Source organism: Hylobates moloch, unplaced genomic scaffold (genome assembly GCF_009828535.3).
Source record: "Hylobates moloch isolate HMO894 unplaced genomic scaffold, HMol_V3 SCAFFOLD_19, whole genome shotgun sequence".
In the NCBI taxonomy this organism is placed as follows: Eukaryota; Metazoa; Chordata; class Mammalia; order Primates; family Hylobatidae; genus Hylobates; species Hylobates moloch.
This window is the reverse complement of record NW_026652294.1, coordinates 11140719-11159515: the sequence shown is the minus strand read 5'-3', so window position 1 is coordinate 11159515 and position 18797 is coordinate 11140719. Positions and strand designations below refer to the sequence as shown.

Here is an 18797-nt window from a genome sequence, read left to right as displayed (position 1 = left end):
CTTGTTCTCTCTTCCCTCACCCCCATAACAGACAAGAAGGCGCCTGAGTCGGCATCCCTTCTCTCTTACAGGGAAGTGGTGGGATGCTTTCTGGGTACCAAAGTCCCTCACCCCAATAGGATGTCAGGTAGAAAAAGGGGTCCCCAGGATTTAGGGGGCCCTGCAACGGCTGTGACATTTGGCTCTTTATTGGTTTTGGCTCATGTTTTATTCCTTGGGAGTGGGGGTGGTGCTGCGGTTGGCGCTTCAGCACCGGGGACAGGGCCTGCTCTTTGTTGGGCGTGGGGCGGGGAAAGAGATTAACCTCTGCTTTACTTTAGGGGAGGGAAGGGAGGGACACTGTGCTGAGGGGACCCGAGAGGAGAGGCAAGTGATCCAGCAGGGTCACGCAGTGAGCCAGGGACCCCTCCCTGGACTTCCTGTCGGGGGTCCAGTTCTGTGTTTTCTGGGCTGTTCCCCTCCTGCTTAGGGACCCCTGCGAAAGGACCCCTGGGGATGCGGGGAGCCCTGAGACCCCCTTGAGAGTTTGTAGACTCCTACTTCCACTCTGAACCTCCCCCAGGCAGTTATCTCAACACCCACTACACCCCTACTTTACCCGGGTTTTCCTGCTTCAGGATCCCCAGGACAGAACAGACATATCCCCCAGGAAAGACCTCTGCCAGTTCTTTTTTCTTTGCCCTCTGTCTCCTTCCAGCCCCCTAGTTCTAAGCAGACCCTCAGAGCTGGGAAAGTGATGGCGCTGTCCCTTTAACCACGTTTTACTGGAAGGAGAGTGCGCTGGGAGGAGGGAAGAGGGGGAGGGAGTTTCTGGTTTTGCATGAAGAAGCAGAACATGATGAAGCATTTTTCCCCCATCTAAAGATCCAGTCGTGCTCCAGTTTGCAGAGGGCAAGGGGCTGGTTGCAGGTGGTGCTGGGAGGATGGAGGTGAGTGGCTGGTCTGAGGTCCCTGAGAAAGGCATGGGGGGGTGTTGGGCAGGACTCCCTTGCTCTCAGATGGCTCCCCATTTATTTGTCATTCTACTTGGAATTTTGCCATTGGAGCCTTGTTCCTCTGGGTCTTTTCAGTCTGCACAATGCTGATACATTCTCTGGATGTGAGAAGGCTCACAAGCAGCTGACGGCAAGGAGGAATGGGGGTTTGGGGTAAAAAGGGGGCTCCAAGATGTATTCTGTTGAGGCCAAGGGGCCACAACCGTCAGATTGAAGCTGCCTATATAGTCCAAGAAGCCCCAAGCATGACTCTTGTGGCTGGAGAAAATGGCATGAGGGCTGGATCCCTGAGGTCAGTTCCCCCAAGGGACCCTTCAGGCTCACCTCCAGAAAGCCATCTCTGGCCGCCTTCACCCCCACGTTTAGTTAATTGTCCCCTCCTGGTTGTTCCCATGGTTCCCAGTGCTAATCTCTAATGCTGCTCTTACCACTGTGTGTTGTGTGAATGAATCAATGAATGAATAAGTTCCGTCTGTTCTCCAGCCAAACTTGTGGTCTAGAGGGGCTGTGAATGGGTTCTGCCCTGAGTCCTTGGGGCTCGAATCGCTTTCACGTTCCTCCCTGTGATTCTTACCATTTGGAAGTGAGTAGAATGATATATTCATCTATCTATCCATCCATCCATCCATCTATCCACCCGCAGTTCTTGAAGTATATCTTCCCAAAGCGTGGACTTGGCAGTGAGCATTGTGAATCTCCCAGAGGCAAGTAGAGTGTGCTGAGTTTCCCAAACTTAACTGCTCTTGGGCCCTTCTTGTCCCCAAGTGTCTCCAGGACAAGGGTCCAGTGGCTCACACTGAAAGACACACTGACATTTGGGTCTCAGCCCCTGCTGTCCCTGGGCTTTTGTGGACCCCAAGGCTGATGCTGTTCAGGAACATACTTGCAGGGTGAAGGATAAAGCAGTAGGCACTTAAACAGCCACCAGCTTCGCTGTTACTCACTGTTCACTGGGCAGGGATCATTGTCCCTATTTTATAGGCAAGTAGACTGAGACCCGAGTGAGGAAGTGGGTTGCCTGAGTTGACTCAGTGACACAGCAGAGCCCAGTGTCTCAACTTATCCAGACCTGAGCTGGCACAGGACACAGGGTGGAAACTTGTTTCTCTTGCGTAGTAGAGGCCTAGATGGTCTGAGGGTAGAGGATTGAGAGGCCTTCAGAGAGGGGATGGGCATCTTTCTGGGGCTGGGGTTGAGGTCTGGCCTCTGACAGATCACCCATCTGTGAGTCTCTGTGGCCCATGACCCAACATCAGCATAGCTTGTATGTGAGAGCCTACTTCCCGGCCTGGGTACCCTCTGACACTGTGTCACCTCTGTGGGAGCTACATGTGACCACTGTTTGAGATGCAAATGCTAAAATCCTCGTTCACTTTTCCTGCTTGTTTTTTCTCCATAGGACTTGACCTTTTCTGACACGCTACTAGCATCTTCTCCACTAAATAGAACTTCATCAGGACAGGGATTTTTGTTTGTTTTATTCACTGCTGACATCTCTAGTGCTTGGAATATTGTCTGGCATACAGTGGGTGCATGGCAAGTAGTTTCAGGATGACTGCGAGGCTCTGCCTGAGAGGCCCGTGATCACCCAGACATTTTAGCACTGGGCATCTGGACAGTTCCAGGCCCTAGGGAGGCTGCCCGCAGGTTGACTGGAGAAGGAGGTCTTCAAAGTGTGGCCCCCATCCTGGGGCCTGAAGCCTCCCAGCCTGAGCTGTGTGGTCCCCTTTGCTGAGGCTCAACCTTGCCGGCTCTGTTGTCTGCAGACTCACCCCGCTCCTGCACAGCCTGTTCCTTTTTATGTTCAGCAGTTCCTTTTAGGAACTTTCTTCTTGCTTTAGCCTTTCTTCTTGCTTCCTTTGCCCGTGAATGTCCATCATGCCCCACATTCTCCATCTCCCCTCTTGCCCCTCCTTTCTCCACTGCATTCCCTTCCCTCTCCCTCTGTTATATCCCTCCCTCTTTCCCCCCAATTTCTCTGTCCTCTTTATTCCTCCCCTTTTCCTTCCCCTCCCTCCTTTTTTCTCCTCTCCCTCTTAGAGATGCCCTCTTTTTGCCACGTTTGAATCTGATTTATAATAAAAGGGCGGCAGTCTCCCCATGCCTACTCCTTTTAGGACACAGACAGCAAAAAACTAAACTGTGTGCAGTTTTGCATAAGCCTCCCCCTCCTAGCTTCCACGCACAGCCTTAATCCCCGGGGGCCAGCCACCACTGACCCCCGCCTGCCCATCTGCCACCCTGGGACTGCACCAGGTGGGAAGCTGGATTCTACCCCAAAGGCCAGGAACTGGTGGATGGGGTCACAGGTCCGCCCTGTCTCCCCTGCTGTAGTTCCTGCTGTGGGAGATTATGGATGAATGATTCTTGGGCTGTGGTTCCCAAGATGGAGAGTGAGATGGTTTATTGGACTTTCATCTAGTAACTGGGGCTTGCCAAGTTACAAGTGCCCCAGGGCTGTCATTACTCTTCTTACCTAGAGCAAGAGGCTAAGTAGCAATGGGAATGAAGGCTGTCATCTAAGGAAAGGAGGAGATGCCTGGCCTCTCTTATTCTTGCAATCTTATTAAATAGATACCATTACTATCCCTATGTCATGGTTTGAGAAATGAAGGCTCAGAGAGTCTGGTCATGGTAGCTTATGCCTGTAATCCCAGCACTTTGGAAGGCCAAGGTGGGAGGATCACTTGAGCCCAGGAGCTTGAGACCAGCCTGGGCAACATAGCAAGACTCCATCTCAATTAATACTAATAATAAATAAGTTTTTAAGAAAATGATGGCTCAGGTTGAGTAACGTGCCCCAGGTTATACATCTGATAAGTGGTGGAGCTGGGATTTGAACTCAGGTCTGATGGGCTCTGCAGGAGGAATACTGAACTACAAGACTGTACATCTCGCATTCAAGGCAGGCCCAACTGGACCCAGCACTTTCCTGATTCCATCACAGCTGGCCAGGGTCTTTGCTCTAGGGGTTCTTTCTGGTGCCTTGGTGGAAGCAAGGGGGATTGAAAATTGGCTCAATCAAAATTTGTTTCTTTTCCCCCAGGTTTTTATATTCTCTCTGGTTGTCTTGAGGGAAGGAGGCTTCCCAAGCAGTATAGTCAGGAAGTTAAAATGATGACCAGCTCAGCTTTCTGGATGATCCTGACTGAAAAGATAGATAAGTAGAAAGAAGTCATGGGACAGTGATTGATGTTCACAGTGTAAATCTTTTGTTTTTTTTTTTTTCAACGTCTTGCTCTGTCACCCAGGCTGGAGTGCCATGGCACAATCTGAGCTCACTGCAACCTCTGCCTCCCAGGTTCAAGTGATCCTCATGCCTCAGCCTCCTGAGTAGCTGGAATTACAGGCATGCACCACATGCCTAGCTAATTTTTGCATTTTTAGTAGAGGTGGGATTTCGCCATGTTGGCCAGCCTGGTTTGGTCTTGAACTCCTGGCCTCAAGTGATCCACTCGCCTCGGCCTCCCATAGTGCTGGGGTTACTAACGTGAGCCACTGCACCCGGGCTCACAGTTTAAATCTTGAGTAATAGAGAAAACAGCTTTGTCATCTTTTACATGGTGGGCACCTGCCTGCTGTGCACCACGTACATACATGGTGTCTGCAACAACTCTGTCAGCTGTGCAAGGTCACTGTCCTCTACAGAGTAGAATATCAACACTGAGAAAGAAAGTGACCTGCCAAGGCCGCAGAGCAAGGTGGTGGAGGGGCTGTGGCTCACATTCTAGGCTTTGTCCAGGACACTTGCACCTCCCAGTATCCATACTGACTCTCAGGAAAAAAATAAGAAAAGGTTTCAATGCTGTTTCATCTCTATGCCCTAAGATGGTTTTAGGGGAGGAGAGGCAGGATCCTGCTGAGTCAGTGGAGGATCTAGAGTTAGGACTCATGCAGCCCCCATCTCTCAGGTTGCCAACACTAGCTGCTGGCCTAAAGTGGCATTAATGGGCATTAATGGGCATTCTAGCATGTCTCTGGCTGGCAGCAGCTCCTGGGGAGGGGCAGCGGCCGCTGAGAATGGGGAGGCGGAGGAATGGTGTTAGGACTCCTGTAGTGTGTGCCGGGGACTATGGCTCAGCGCATCCTTGTGGTTCCACATGAGTTAACTGAAGTGTGTGCCGTGCTTTGGGCTTTTATGAAGTGCATTTGCATCAATTGTGTCCTCAAGACAGGGTTTAGTGGCATAGGGTACAGGGTTCTCAATGAGCAGTATAGGGATTCGACTACTGCGGACCTGTACAAGGGATCAGGAACCCCCAAAACTGCAGGATTGTGTAGGTGATTCTCCAGAGGCATAAGACCCAAAAATGTCAAAAGAGTTCTTGATTTAGGAGTAAGAAGACCTGCTCACTAGATCCCATCCCCATTTCTCCCTTTCTTCCACCCTTCTTCTCCTTCCTTCCTTCCTTTCTTTCTTTCATTCGTTCGTTTGTTCATTCGTTCATTATAGAGACAGAGACTTGCTGTGTTGCCCAGGCTGGAGTGCAGTGGTGCAATCTCAGCTCACTGCAGCCTTGACCTCCTGGGCTCAAGCGATCCACCCACTTCATCCTCAGCCTCCCGAGTAGCTGGGACAATAGGTGCACACCACTATGCCTGGCGAATTTTGTTATTTTATTTATTTATTTTTTGGTAGAGACACCCCATCTCACCATGTTGCCTGGCTGGTCTCGAACTCCTGGGCTCAAACAGTTCTCCCACCTTGGCCTCTCAAAGTGCTGAGATTACAGGTATGAGCCACGGCACCTGGTCCTTCCCTCCTTCCGTCTCATCCATTCAACAGACATTTCCTAAGATGAGTTTCAGACCCCACCCTGCACTGGGAATACAGCCATGAAGAAGACAGGCTCCCAGCCCCCCAGCAAGTTTGGGGCCAGTTTTGTAAGAACTGATAGAGGGGGCAGGTCCAGGGGTTGTGAGAGCTTCAAACTGGGGCTCCTGACCCAGCATGTGGTGGGGGGCAAGTTGGGAGTCAGCAGGGGAGTCCTGGCTCAGTGCCTGTGGCCTTGGGTAGGCCACTAGCCTTGCTGAGCCTCAGTTTACCCCCTCTCCTTGATGGGACCACTTCACAGGATGGGGTGAGGATGGAGGAGATGCGGGCCTGGTGGAGCCTCCTCAAAGGGGATGTGGCTGTGTGTCGGCTCCCATGGAGCCAGGACACCACCCGGGCACCGAGGCTCACAGCACAGTGCTCCCTATGCTTTGTTGGAGCTGGAGCATTTCCTGTTTGAAACAGGCCAGAGGAAGAATACTGGTGAGGAAGTCAGAGATCTGGCCCTGGGCCCCAGGGCTCTGCCTGGCCTCACTGGCCAACCCCAGACACCTTACCAAGGGCCTTAGGTTCCCACACACACACACACACAGGAGGCTAGGCTGCCCGATCTTCTATGGACAAATGTATATGAGCAGCGGGGGTACCAAGAAAGGTGAGCAGCCGGGGAGAGCTTCTCAAAGGAGGTGGCATAGCTGCAGCCTGAAGGATTGAGAGCAGGAGTGGGGAAAGAACTGGATGGGTTCCCTGGTCCTGGAGTGTTTCTGGTAGAACCTCTGGGGGTGATGGAGGAATGTGGGGATGGGGCCCTGGGCTCGGGGAGGAGAGAAGGAGGGTCGGGGAGAGCTGCTCCTTTGCTCCAAGGCTCTCTTAACTGGTGACAAAGAGCAGGCCCTTGGGGTCAGGAAGGTCTCAGTTTGAATCCTTTTTGGCATTGCTTCATTAAGGGCCCCTAGGTAAGGGTTTCATCTGTCTAAGTTTCATTACTTCCATCTGGGAAATGGGGTGATAATCACACCACGTTCAAAAGGTTGTTGGCTATTATATGACTTTATTTATATGAAATATCCAGAATAGGCAAATCTGTAGAGACAGAAAATAGATTAGTGGCTACCTAAACCTGAGAGGATAAGGGACTTGGGGAGTGATAGCTAAAGAGTATGAGGTTTCTTTTTGGGGTAATGAAAAATTTTTTTTTTTTTTTTTTTTTTGAGACAGAGCTCACTCCGTCACACAGGCTGGAATGCAGTGTTGCAATCTTGGCTCACTGCAGCCTCCGCCTCCCAGGTTGCAGCAATTCTCCTGCCTCAGCCTCCCAAGTAGCTGGGACTACAGGCACATGCCACCATGCCTGTCTAATTTTGTATTTTTAGTGGAGACAGAGTTTCACCATGTTGGCCAGGCTGGTCTCAAACTCCTGACCTCAAGTAATCTGCCTGCTTTGGCCTCTCAAAGTGCCAGGATTACAGGTGTGAGCCACCGTGCCTGGCCTGGGGTGATAAAAATGTTCTAAAATTGATTGTGATGGTTGCACAACTCCATAAACATGGCATTGTTGCTTTAAATGGTTAAGTTGTATGGGATGTGAATTATCTCTCAATAAAGCTGTTATTAAAAAACCAAGAGGTTCAGACAAGATGTTCCACACTCCCTAAATGTTGGCTGTCACTGGTGTTATTTACTCCTGGCGGCTCTTCCAGCCCTCCTCCAGAGAGGGCTGATAGGTTCCGGGAGAAGGGGAAGGGGCCTGGGCCACTACTAGCTGGCTGGGGGCCCCAAGCAAGCTACATAACCTCCCTGAGCCTGTTTTCTCATCTGTGAAATGGGTGGGGGGGATTTTCCAGGCCTTGGCCACCTCTTTGGACACTGTGCTGCTCAGATCAGACCATGGGCTTTGCTAGATATAGTTACATGGCCAGATGTAGAGAAGGGTGGTGGGGGGTTTGGATATTCTCTCCGTCTGCACCCAGAGGGGCTGACTTCACATATCTGCTCATGGTTGCGTACCGAGTGTGGTTTGTGTGCAAGGCACCATGCAGGAGATAGAGGAGGGACCGCAAGAGCCTGTGCCCCAGCGTGCCTGGAGCTCAGAGCCCTGGAGAAGGGACACACAAGGGTTTGCCAGGGCTGATTGGAGCACCCCTAGCTGTGCAGGCCATCATTTCATCACTCTGGTCCTCAATCACCTCATCTGTAAAAAGGGGAATAAATGGTACCTCCCTGCTAGGGTTGGGCTGAGGCTCACAGTGGCTGGCATAGCATCTATAGTAAATACACAGGAACCGTTGTCGTCACTATGGCTGTGATTAATATGATCATCAGCCATCAGGTGCCTTTTTTCCCTTCCCCTTGGCTAACCTGTCACATGGTGAATTATGTCAGGGCTAGCTCTCCTCTCCCTGCCCCTGCCCCAGAGCATCAACCAACTCCCGGGGTGGAGCCTGGATGCTCCCTTTTCAGACCCAGCCCACGCACCCAAAGAAGCTGTAGGCTCCTCAGGCTCGGGCCCCTTTCCTGCCCCCGTTTCTTCAGGCCCAGCTGCAGAAGGCATGACCCTCTGGCCAGCCCGAGACTGAAGCCTCGCTCCTGTCCTGTCCTCTCCTTCCACCTGGCTGCAGGGTAAGGTCAACAGGCTACCCCCAGCCAGCCTTTCTGGGCATTCTGCTCTCTCTGCGGCTAGAGCCAGTTGAGCCCAACTCAGCATCTCCTCCCGCATTCGTCCCCCTGCAGAGCTGCAGCAGGGCTGGGGACCTGGCCTGGGCCTCCACAGCTTTTGCAGCATCCCTGTCACTGTGGTGGGCGAAGGGCCCAGATAGGGGGCAGGCATCCCTGCTGGATGCTAGTCCCTGCTCCCAACCAGTAGCCGCAGTGCCTGATTTATGGCTCCCTCTGGGCTCTCTCCAGCAAAACTGCTTGCAAACGACTCCTGGCCTGTTCTTTTCTGGGTGCTGGTTTGCAGACAGTCAGGTTGCCTCAGGCCACAGCCTGCAACCCCACCCCACCACACCCCCAGTCCCCAACCACCGGCACCTGGGACATCAGGGCAGGTTGTGCCTTGAGAAGAAGGACAAACTTCCATCCCAGCCCTGCCATGGGTGGGCTGGGTGGCCTAAAGTGGCTTATGGAACCTCTCTGGGCCTCAGGTTTGCTATTTGCACATTAAATGATCTTGAAGGTATCCTCACTGATATCCATGCTTCTGAGTTTCCTTCACATCGCCCCACGACCTCCCAAGTCTTTTGCCTTGGAACTGAGTCTACTTTTTTTTTTTTTTCTTTTTTTTGAGATGGCGTCTTGCTTTGTTGCATAGGCTGGAGTGCAGTGGCGCAATCTTTGCTCACTACAACCTCTGCCTCCCGGGTTCAAGAGATTCTCCTGCCTCAGCCTCCCAAGTAGCTGGGACTACAGGTGCACGCCACCATGCCCGGCTAATTTTGTATTTTTAGTAGAGATGGGGTTTCACCATGTTGGCCAGGCTGGTCTTGAACTCCTGACCTTAGGTGAACCACCTACCTTGGCCTCCCAAAGTGCTAGGATTACAAGCGTGAGCCACCGCATCCGGCCTAGCCAGCATCTTCCTGATGGCCACTCTGCACCTGGGTCTGCAGAGAACAGTTCTAAGCACCTTACATGCATTAACTTGCTTTTATCCTCATGACAACCCTGCAGGGTAAGCACTGGTCACATCATTTTTGCTCAAGGTCACACAGCTGATAAATGGTAGAATCAAGGTCTGAAGCCGGGCCATCCTGTCAAGTCCATGGCAGACGCCTTTTCTCAGCTTCGCACCGCCCTCAGCACCAGCCTGCTTCCTGCTCCATCTGGAAACACCATTGCATCCCCGCTCTGGCATTCGCTCTTGCTGCTCACTGCGCCCCACCCGTTTCCTGACTCCCTTTCTCCTCTGACTGAACAACAAACTGACAGTCAGCCTTCAAGACTCAGCTGTATGGCCGGGTGCAATGGCTCATACCTGTAATCCCAGCATTTTAGGAGCCCGAGGTGGGAGGATCACTTGAGGTCAGGAGTTCAAGACCAGCCCGGGCAACATGATTGAAACCCTGTCTCTACAAAAAAATACAAAAATTAGCCAGGTGTGGTGGTCAGCATCTGTAGTCCCCAGCTACTCAGGAGAGTGAGGCAGGAGGATCACCTGAGCCTGGGAGGTCAGGCTGTAGTGAGCCGAGATTGCACCAGTGTACTCCAGCCTGGGCAGCGACAGTGAAACCCTGTCTTGAAAAATAAATAAAGACTCAGCTGTGGCATCACCTCCTCCAGGAAGCCTTCCTTGATGCCCTTCCTGTCCCAGGCTGGGTTAGGCTCCTCCACTGGCCTCTCTCAGTTTCCCCTGTCCGGCACTCATCAGTCTTGTTGCAAGCATCTGTTCATGTGTTTGCCTCCTCTACCAGACTGTGAGCCCGTCATCCTCACCTTGACACCCACTGTGCCTGGCACCATTTGTGGTACAGAGGAGATCACTGGGGAATTTTGAAGGGCCAAATCTTTTTTTTTTCTGAGACAGAGTTTTGCTCTTGTTGCCCAGGCTGGAGTGCAATGGCACGATCTCAGCTCACCACAACCTCTGCCTCCCGGGGTTCAAGTGATTCTCCCACCTCAGCCTCCCGAGTAGCTGGGATTACAGGCATGCGCCACCACAACCGGCTAATTTTGTATTTTTAGTAGAGACAAGGTTTCTCATTGTTGGTCAGGCTGGTCTCAAACTCCTGACCTCAGGTGATCACCCGCCTCAGCCTTCCAAAGTTGTGGGATTACAGGCATGAGCCACCGTGCACGGCCTTTTTTTTTTTTTTTTTTTTTTTAATGGAGTCTTGCTCTGTTGCCCAGGCTGGAGTGGCATGATCTTGGCTCACTGCAACCTCTGCCTCTTTGGTTCAAGCAATCCCCCCAAATCAGCCTCCTGAATAACTCAGATCATAGATGTGTGCCAGCATGCCCAGCTAATTTTTTATATTTTTAGTAGAGACAGGGTTTCGCCATGTTGGCCAGGTCGGTCTCGAGCTCCTGGCCTCAAGTGATCTGTCTGCCTCAGACTCCCAAAGTGCTAGGATTACAGACATGAGCCACCATGCCTGGTTAGATGACCAAATCTTGATCGTTCATAACCTTGTGAATAGTGGACAAGTTCTAGTATCTGTTTCACAGAGGAGGAAACTGAGGCACAGAGAGGTGACATGATTTTCGCAACTCACAGAGCTAGTGGTGACAGAGCTGGCATTTGTTGCAATGGCCTCCATTTCAGAACAAGCTCCTAGAAGGGTTTACCAAACCAGGGCTTAAATTTTTTGAATTATTTATTAATGGTTCAAAAGTCTGAAGGCGCAAAGGGTAGACAGTGAAAAATCTCCCTTCTCTTCTGTCCCCAGCCACCCAAATCCTCCTAGGGAAGCAGCTGGGGTGATCTGATCCTCAGGTGTCCTTCTCAGCAGTGTGTGTGTTCCCAGACAAACCCAGCATGTGTTATTTAGAACCAGGTTTAGGCCGGGCGCGGTGGCTCACGCTTGTAATCCCAGCACTTTGGGAGGCCGAGGCGGGTGAATCACGAGGTCAGGAGATCGAGACCACGGTGAAACCCCGTCTCTACTAAAAATACAAAAAATTAGCCAGGCGTGGTGGCGGGCGCCTGTAGTCCCAGCTACTCGGAGAGGCTGAGGCAGGAGAATGGCGTGAACCCGGGAGGCGGAGCTTGCAGTGAGCCGAGATTACGCCACTGCACTCCAGCCTGGGGGACAGAGCCAGACTCTGTCTCAAAAAAAAAAAAAAAAAAAGAACCAGGTTTAAACCCAGGCCTGTGGGATGCCCATCTCACTCGGGGCTGCTCAGGGCTTGGACAGGGCCCACCATGTCCTGGCAAAGATATCGGGCCACCAGAGGCCTCCATCCCCCCATCCTGGGTCCCCTCCCTGTCCCGGGTCCCCTCCCGCTGTTGCTGTGCCTCCTCAACGGAGCTGCCTGCCTGACTCTGCTCCCCAGGCTGCAGCAGAGGCTGGGCTCAGGCCCACAGCCCAGCGGGGCTACAATGGTGAAGGGCTGCTTTGGGCTGAGGGGGCCTCCCTTCAGGCAGTCTGACACTTGCTTTATTATTCCTCACAGAAGGGGACCAGTGTGGGGAAACAAGCCCAGCAAAGGCAGGGGCCAGAGTGAGGAGGCACTGGGCAGGCAGGGTGCACAGGGCACATCACGGCAGGGCAGGGCAGGGCAGGAATGCTGGCTCCACCCCTTTCTGCTGGGAACCGAGTGGGCATAATAGCTCCCTGAGCAGCCTCTTTTCTCTGAAGATTAAGAGACAGTACCTGGAATTGCTTGGACAATGCAGTAAGTGGTGACTGGAGTGTTATAGTTAGGGAGGCTCCGGGCTTTTCCACCACCCTAGACTTCCCTGTGACCCCTGAAAAGCAGAGACACAAGACCCTTGGAGCCTGTGCTCAGGACTCTGACCCAGTCCCTTCCCCTGTGTGCATAAATATTTGGGGGATTGTTGTTGTTGTTACTCTTTTTTTTTTTTTCTTGAGACAGAGTTTCGCTCTTGTTGCCCAGGTTAAGGTGCAGTGGCACGATCTCGTCTCACTGTAACTTCTGCCTCCCAGGTTCAAGCAATTCTCCTGCCTCAGCCTCTTGAGTAGCTGGGATTACAGGCATGTGCCACCACGCCCAGCTATTTTTTTGTATTTTGCATAGAGACATTGTTTCACGGTGTTAGCCAGGATGGTCTTGATCTCCCAACCTCAGGTGATCCGCCCACCTTGGCCTCCCAAAGTGCTGGGATTACAGGCGTGAGCTACCACGCCCGGCCCTGTTGTTGTTATTCTTGTTGGTGTCCAGTCTTCTGATGTCCAATAGGAAACCAGGACTCCCACCTCCACCCTGTTGCCCAGGGTAGCTTTGGTGGAGGGCAGGGCAGCAGTGAATACGTGCACAGGTTTGGAGGGTGGGGAGGACGCTACCAGGAGGCTGGGTGGGGCACAGATAGAGCACAGGGCTGGGAACCAGGCCTTTGGGGTTCACCTCTTACGTAGGAGCCCTGGGTCTGCCTGAGCCCAGTTCCCTCGTCTATGAAATTAGGGTGATCATCCCTCTCCCCATTAACCTCATGGGATTTGGGATGCTCAGGGGAGAGAATGCATGAGACGGTCTTTGCCATGAACTCCTGGCCTCAAGTGATCCTCCTGCTTCAGCCTCTCAAACTGTGGGGATTACTGGGATTACAGGTGTGAGCTACTGCACCTGGCTGGGGGTCTTTGCCATCTGCAAATCAGAGGTGGCAAGCAGGCATCCACAGGCCTGCAGAACCACCGAGGACATTAAAGGGATTTGATTGGAAATAGTAGTAATGATTGTGTAATATTTTGAATATAATTAATACCACTGGCCTGTACACTTAAAATGGTAAAAATGGTCAGTTTTGTGTTATAGATTTTTTTCTTTTTCTTTTTCTTGCCCATCATTTACACAATCTTTTTTTTTTTTTTGAGACAGGGTCTCGCTCTATAAGCTCAGGCTGGCATGCAGTGGCGTGATCTCGGCTCATGGCAACCTCTGCCTCCCGGGTTCAAGTAATTCTCCTGCCTTAGCCTCCCAAGTAGCTGGGATCACAGGTATGCACCACCACACCGGCTAATTTTTGTATTTTTAGTAGAGACAAGATTTCACCATGTTGGCCAGGCTGGTCTCGAACTCCTGACCTCAAGTGATCCACAGGCCTTGGCCTCCCAAAGTGCTGGGATTACAGGCGTGAGCCACCATGCCCGGCCTTACACAGCCATTTTAAATATGGAAAAAAAAAAAAAAAAAGAGGATTTGAATTAGTTGCCCTATCAGTCAGAAAAACAGAACCCACTTCAGGGCGTCCAGTGGGGGAAATTTTGAAAAGCCAAACAGGAGGCTGGACAGGAGTGGGTTACCCAAACCCATGGCCTGGGACCACAGAGGTCTGTCTGGAGGGAACTGGAAGTTTGGAGAAGACCCAGCCACTGCCCAAAGGCTGGAAAAACTCGGGCCTCTTCTACCTGCCAGTCTCCCTTCAGTGCCTCCCATTGGCTGGACCTAAGCAATGCTGGTTTGCAAAGGAGCTTGGGAAATGTAGTTTGCAGGGGTTAGTTCCCCCACCTTTCCAGATGGTGAGCAGAGGAGGGACAGCAAATGGATATAGAATCATACAGCAGGCAGGGCATGGTGGTTCATGCCTGAAATCTCAGCACTTTGGGAGGCCAAGGCGGGAAGATGACTTGAGGCCGGGAGTTTGAGACCAGCCTGGGCAATATAACAAGACCCTCATCTCTACAAAAAAATTTTAAAAAATTAGCCAGGCATGGTGACACACACCTGTAATCCCAGCTACTAGGAGGCTGAGGTGGAGAATGGCTTAAGCTCAGAATTCAAAGCTTCAGTGAGCTATGATCACACCATTGCACTCCAGCCTGGGTGACAGAGCAAGACCCTGTCTCTAAAAAAAAGAAGAAACATCATATGGCAAATGAGGGTTATAGTTGTCAACATGAAATGACTGGGCGATTTAGCATAAAAATCTGGATTTATAGATTCTCCTGAAACACCAAAGGCTCCACTCCCTTGAGTCCACCATCTTAGCCTAGTTTGGCTGTTTACATTGTCCTTGGGGAGCCCTGCTGAGGAGTCCTGAGAAGGCTACAGGGTGAGGGGCATGAGGGGACCCCATATCCTTCAGGGTGGGATCAGAGGAGGAGAAGCCATGAGGACCCTGAGGCAGGTGGCCTGAGCAGGCAGGGCCAGGGGATCCAATGGGGCCATCAGATTCTAGAGAGAGCACATTGGGGATCTGGAACTGTGGGGACCTTCCTATTGTAGCTTTTTTGTGTGTGTGAGACAGAGTCTTGCTCTGTCACACCCAGGCTGGAGTGCAGTGGTGCAATCTCGGCTCACTGCAACCTCTGCCTCCTGGGTTCAAGCAGTTCTTTGCCTCAGCTTCCTGAGTAGCTGGGACTACAGGCACCTGCCACCACTGCCAGCTAATTTTTGTATTTTTAGTAGAGACGGGGTTTCACTATCTTGGCCAGGCTGGTCTTGAACTCCTGACCTCGTGATCCACCCGCCTCGGCCTCCCAAAGTTCTTAGATTATAGGCGTGAGCCACCGCGCCTATTGTAGCTTTTAGACTGTCTGGTCTTACGCAACTGTGAGGGTTGTGTTTGTTCCTTTTAGTTATTTTTCTGACACTGTCCGGCCCTGTGTTCTAAATTTTCCAGGAAAGTCCAACGTGTAAACTGATGACAGACTATCCTGGAGGAAGAGGTGGGGCAGCCTGGAGTTTTCCTCTGGACATCCTGAGAGGGATACTGAAGCACTCAGAAGGGGTCTTAGACCTGCCCAAGCTCACACATGCAGTTTGAGAAGAGCTGCGCTTAGACCACAGGCCTCTTTGCTCCTGGGAAGCTGAGAGTGTCGGCGCTGGAGTTCGTCAGACAGGGGCAAGTCCCAACCGCAGCTCAGTGACCTCAGACAAGCCCCCTCACCTTGCAGAACTGAGTTCTTCTTCAGAGTTGTAGGAAGGAGTGGAGGAGGGTCTCCGCATGTCAGATGTCCACACAGTGCCTGGGAGCTGAGGTTGTCATGGTTACCAAGAGGCCAGTCTCAGGGCTGCTGTGATGACCTGGGCTGCACTCCCATTCCCAAGAAGGGGAGAACTCCTCAGATTCCCTACTCTGCTCTTGCTCCTTCCCAAGCAATACATGAGCAGGAATTTGTCCTCTGCAGGAATGTGCAGCGAGAAAGTCTCCTTTTTTGATGAGACAGCGATGAGGTGATGTCTGGTTTTTTATATCCTCATTTGCTGAACTGGTGCCAGATGTAAGAGTCCAGCCTGGATTCCATTAGCCATATTTGTCCTCTGGGCTCCCAGCCCTGCAAGGACCTTCTGGGGGCCCACCTTGAGACCCTCCATTTGGTAAGAAGTTGGCTGAGGCAAATGATGCAGCCCTAAGACGAACCATTTCCACTGGGGACTCAGGCAGGGTCCTTGAGAGCCTGACTCACTCGAGTATTTTCTTTAAAAATTAAAAAAACAAGGCCGGGCACGGTGGCTCACGCCTGTAATCCCAGCACTTTGGGAGGCCGAGGCGAGTGGATCACGAGGTCAGGAGATTGAGACCATCCTGGCTAACATGGTGAAACCCCATCTCTACTAAAAATACAATGAATTAGCCAGGCGTGGTGGCAGGTGCCTGTAGTCCCAGCTACTCAGGAGGCTGAGGCAGGAGAATGGCATGAACCTGGGAGGCAGAGGTTGCAGTGAGCCGAGACTGCGCCACTGCACTCCAGCCTGGACGACACAGCGAGACGCCATCTCAAAAAAAAAAAAAAAAAAAATTAACAAAACACACTGATCTTTTTTTTTTTTCTTTTTACCTAAGTAAAAAACCCTTTGAAGTTTAGGAACTGCAACTAATCCACGTTGAAGGCTAATCGGAGGTCTAGATAGGTTAATACCTTTCCCAGAAGAACCCAGTGGTAAATGTAAATGTCAGATTGATCAATTGTAGATTGAACTTCAGAAGCTGGAGTCCTCATTACTATTCTGGGATGATGGTCGACTCCGTTTGCTCAACAGAAGGATCAGTGGCCTGGAGAATTTGAGACGGTGATAACATTATAGGATTCTATTTTAAATGGGAAAGAAATTCCTAAAAGTAACACGCATGTTAAAAAAAACTATATTAAGGCCGGGTACGGTGGCTCATGCCTGTAATACCTGCACTCTGGGAAGCCGAGGTGGGAAGATTGCTTGAGCCTAGGAGTTCCAGATTAGCCTGGGCAACACAGTGAGACCCCATCTCTAAAAAAAGAACAAAATTAGCTGGCATGTCATTGTGCACTTGTAGTCTCAGCTACTTCGGAGGCTGAGGTGGGAAGATTGCTTGAGCACAGAAGGGTGAGGCTGCAGTGAGCTGTGATCACACCACTGTGCTCCAGCTTGGGTGACAGAGGAAGACCTTGTCTCAAAAATAAAAAAACTCATACACAAAAATGCCTGAGGTGTACAACGAAAGCTCTTGAAAGCCACTGTCTAGAGATAAGCACTAGAGCCACTTACACAGATTTTTTCAGATTTTTCTATGTATTTATAAGTATATGTTAAAATTTATTTTTTTAAAAGATGAACACTATACATTCTGTTTTGCAGTTTGCTTTTTGCAAATAGCAGTAGCTCCTGAAATGTGGAAATCCTTTACCTGGCCGATTCATGACAAACCTGGTGGGAGAAGTAGCTGGTAAAGTTTTATGCAAAATTGTGTGTTGTGTGTATGTGAGTATTCTTTAGAAATAGTCACTACGATTCTCATCAGAATCTTAGGAAAGATTCAGACCCAAGACCCTTGATTTCAGATGGGGAAGGGACTCAGGTGAGGTGAATGGGGAGCTCAGTCCTCGGGGTGGTCTTGAAGGATGAGGACAAGAATGCTGCAGTCACCTGGCCCTGGGCATCCTGCCCTGGCCATGGAGAGGAGCTGCATCCTGCAGAGCCAGAAGGAGGACAAGAGAGGCAGCCTGCCCAAGCACCAGGCTGAGCCTCTGCAGTCCCTGCCAGGAGAAGACTACAGTCGCCGGGAGCTTGGGAAGGTTACAGAGTAAAAGCTTCTCGCAGTACTTGGGAGGACACTGCCTGCAGCACCTGCCATGGGCCTGCTCCAGGGCCAGGGAAGCCTCCGAGGGACAGGCTTGGGGCACAGGGGCAGGTGAGGGGCAGGGGAGAGAGGGCACTCTCCGGGCCAGGACCCCGGCACACCTAGCACACAGACCATGGGGAGGGCGCCAAACACAGGACTTGGCTACATTTTCTTACTGTCACTTTGAGTATTACCTGTGCAGTCCGGCAGGCTTTATGGATCTCAGACTGCCCAGGACTTTTCTAGCTGCTATGGGAGGATGTAAGATTTACCAAGAACAACGGCCATCACCCAGAAAGTGGGTTTCTCATGTGAGCCCTGTGCCAAGCACTATATGTGCACATGCCAGATTTTAATTTGCTGTGGGGAGGTCCTGTTATACTTGCCACTTGACAGTGGCCTCCAAAAAGCCAAAAAACCTGTCCAAGGCCCATGGGATCAGCAGATGTTGATTTAATACTGGTACCCCCAGTTGCAGAGTCCCCAGCCTCAACCATAGGCACTCTCCTCTGCCCCCCCGGGGAGGGACTGCCACCCTGACTCAGGGATGACCTCTGCGAGATGAGAGCAGAGGGGTTTGGTTCTGTTTCAACCTTTTTTGTTGTTTGTTTTTGAGACGGAGTTTTTGCTCTGTTGCCCAGGCTGGAGTGCAGTGGCGCAATCTCAGCTCACTACAATCTCCACCTCCTGGGTTTAAGCAATTCTCCTGCCTCAGCCTCCCAAGTAGCTGGGATTACAGGTGCATCTCACCATACCCAGCTAATTTTTTGTGTTTTTAGTAGAGATGGGGTTTCACCATGCTGGCCAGGCTGGTCTCAAACTCCTGACCTCAGGTGATCCACCCACCTCGGCCTCCCAAAGTGCTGGGATTACAAGTGTGAGCCACTGAGCCCGGCCTCAACCTTTTTTTTTATTATTATTATTTTTTTTGAGACGGAGTCTCACTGTCGCCAGGCTGGAGTGCATGGCACAATCTCGGCTCACTGCAACCTCCACCTCTAGGGTTCAAGTGATTCTCCTGCCTCAGCCTCCTGAGTAGCTGGGACTACAGGCACCCGCCACCACGCCCGGCTAATTTTTTGTATTTTTAGTAGAGACGGGGTTTCACCATGTTGGCCAGGATGGTCTCGATCTCCTGACCTTGTGATCCACCCGCGTCAGCCTCCCAAAGTGCTGAGATTACAGGCGTGAGCCATCGCATTCAGCCTTTTTTTTTTTAAAACCACAAGCATGTGTCACTTTTATAGTTAAGAGGAAAAACAAACTTTTTCTGAAAATCTGTATTTCTGAAATGGTTAGCAGGAGCCCGGCTGAGTCTGGGGTGCTACAGGCCTCCTGCCTGTGGGGACCTCTCCTAGGCACCTCCTTTCTT

General features: G+C 51.4%; 1 long non-coding RNA gene across 5 annotated transcripts in view; it reads left to right on the top strand.

Moving 5' to 3' along the window:
• Nucleotides 1-18797, top strand: part of LOC116458506 (uncharacterized) — a 31505-nt gene that overhangs the window by 1460 nt on the left and 11248 nt on the right. The window contains exons 1-4 of one of the 5 annotated variants that reach the window (XR_009211071.1): nucleotides 835-929; nucleotides 5635-5728; nucleotides 13264-13382; nucleotides 15008-15705. This is a non-coding gene — a long non-coding RNA (uncharacterized LOC116458506). Of the gene's footprint in view, nucleotides 1-834; nucleotides 930-5634; nucleotides 5729-13263; nucleotides 13383-15007; nucleotides 15706-18797 lie in introns of those variants that run through there. The other 4 variants (XR_009211074.1, XR_009211072.1, XR_009211075.1 and 1 more) reach the window with 4 other exon arrangements.